Consider the following 2,500-nt stretch of genomic DNA (forward strand, 5'->3'; position numbering starts at 1 on the left):
GGAGCTCTGACACAGGGGGAGAGAGGCATGGATGTGTGGCTGTGGAGGTGCTGTGTGGGCCTTTAATATCACAGGGCCAGTGGCTGGGTGATATGCCTGGGTGCTGGAGCTCTGACACAGGGCCAGAGAGGCATGTGTGTGTGGCTGTGGAGGTCCTGTGGAGGTGCTGTGTGGGCCTTTAATATCACAGGGGGAGAAGCTGGGCCATGAGCCTGGGTGCTGGAGCTCTGATACAGGGGAGAGAGGCATGTGTGTGTGGCTGTGGAGGTCCTATGGGGGTGATGTGTGGCCCTTTAATGTCACAGGGCCAGTGGCTGGGTGATATGCCTGGGTGCTGGAGCTCTGATACAGGGGAGAGAGGCATGTGTGTGTGGCTGTGGAGGTCCTATGGGGGTGATGTGTGGCCCTTTAATGTCACAGGGCCAGTGGCTGGGTGATATGCCTGGGTGCTGGAGCTCTGACACAGGGGGATAGAGGCATGGATGTGTGGCTGTGGAGGTCCTGTGGAGGTGCTGTGTGGGCCTTTAATATCACAGGGGGAGAAGCTGGGCCATGAGCCTGGCCCCTGGAGCTCTGATACAGGGGAGAGAGGCATGTGTGTGTGGCTGTGGAGGTCCTGTGGAGGTGCTGTGTGGGCCTTTAATATCACAGGGGGAGAAGCTGGGCCATTAGCCTGGCTCCTGGAGCTCTGATACAGGGGAGAGAGGCATGGATGTGTGGCTGTGGAGGTGCTGTGTGGGCCTTTAATATCACAGGGCCAGTGGCTGGGTGATATGCCTGGGTGCTGGAGCTCTGACACAGGGCCAGAGAGGCATGTGTGTGTGGCTGTGGAGGTCCTGTGGAGGTGCTGTGTGGGCCTTTAATATCACAGGGGGAGAAGCTGGGCCATGAGCCTGGCCCCTGGAGCTCTGATACAGGGGAGAGAGGCATGTGTGTGTGTGGCTGTGGAGGTCCTGTGTGGCCCTTTAATGTCACAGGGCCAGTGGCTGGGTGATATGCCTGGGTGCTGGAGCTCTGACACAGGGGCAGAGAGGCATGTGTGTGTGGCTGTGGAGGTCCTGTGGAGGTGCTGTGTGGGCCTTTAATATCACAGGGGGAGAAGCTGGGCCGTGAGCCTGGCCCCTGGAGCTCTGATACAGGGGAGAGAGGCATGTGTGTGTGTGTGGCTGTGGAGGTCCTGTGGAGGTGCTGTGTGGGCCTTTAATATCACAGGGGGAGAAGCTGGGCCATGAGCCTGGCCCCTGGAGCTCTGATACAGGGGAGAGAAGCATGTGTGTGTGGCTGTGGAGGTCCTGTGGAGGTGCTGTGTGGCCCTTTAATATCACAGGGCCAGTGGCTGGGTGATATGCCTGGCTCCTGGAGCTCTGACACAGGGGGAGAGAGGCATGGATGTGTGGCTGTGGAGGTCCTGTGGAGGTGCTGTGTGGGCCTTTAATATCACAGGGGGAGAAGCTGGGCCATGAGCCTGGCTCCTGGAGCTCTGATACAGGGGAGAGAGGCATGTGTGTGTGGCTGTGGAGGTCCTGTGGAGGTGCTGTGTGGCCCTTTAATGTCACAGGGCCAGTGGCTGGGTGATATGCCTGGGTGCTGGAGCTCTGACACAGGGGCAGAGAGGCATGTGTGTGTGGCTGTGGAGGTCCTGTGGAGGTGCTGTGTGGGCCTTTAATATCACAGGGGGAGAAGCTGGGCCATGAGCCTGGCCCCTGGAGCTCTGATACAGGGGAGAGAGGCATGTGTGTGTGTGGCTGTGGAGGTCCTGTGGAGGTGCTGTGTGGGCCTTTAATATCACAGGGGGAGAAGCTGGGCCATGAGCCTGGCCCCTGGAGCTCTGATACAGGGGAGAGAAGCATGTGTGTGTGGCTGTGGAGGTCCTGTGGAGGTGCTGTGTGGGCCTTTAATATCACAGGGGGAGAAGCTGGGCCGTGAGCCTGGCCCCTGGAGCTCTGATACAGGGGAGAGAGGCATGTGTGTGTGTGTGGCTGTGGAGGTCCTGTGGAGGTGCTGTGTGGGCCTTTAATATCACAGGGGGAGAAGCTGGGCCATGAGCCTGGCCCCTGGAGCTCTGATACAGGGGAGAGAAGCATGTGTGTGTGGCTGTGGAGGTCCTGTGGAGGTGCTGTGTGGCCCTTTAATATCACAGGGCCAGTGGCTGGGTGATATGCCTGGCTCCTGGAGCTCTGACACAGGGGGAGAGAGGCATGGATGTGTGGCTGTGGAGGTCCTGTGGAGGTGCTGTGTGGGCCTTTAATATCACAGGGGGAGAAGCTGGGCCATGAGCCTGGCTCCTGGAGCTCTGATACAGGGGAGAGAGGCATGTGTGTGTGGCTGTGGAGGTCCTGTGGAGGTGCTGTGTGGCCCTTTAATGTCACAGGGCCAGTGGCTGGGTGATATGCCTGGGTGCTGGAGCTCTGACACAGGGGCAGAGAGGCATGTGTGTGTGGCTGTGGAGGTCCTGTGGAGGTGCTGTGTGGGCCTTTAATATCACAGGGGGAGAAGCTGG

The sequence above is a fragment of the Trachinotus anak genome, unplaced genomic scaffold, assembly GCF_046630095.1.
Source record: "Trachinotus anak isolate AG129_WGS33_773 ecotype Australia unplaced genomic scaffold, CSIRO_AGI_Tana_v1 ptg000106l, whole genome shotgun sequence".
In the NCBI taxonomy this organism is placed as follows: Eukaryota; Metazoa; Chordata; class Actinopteri; order Carangiformes; family Carangidae; genus Trachinotus; species Trachinotus anak.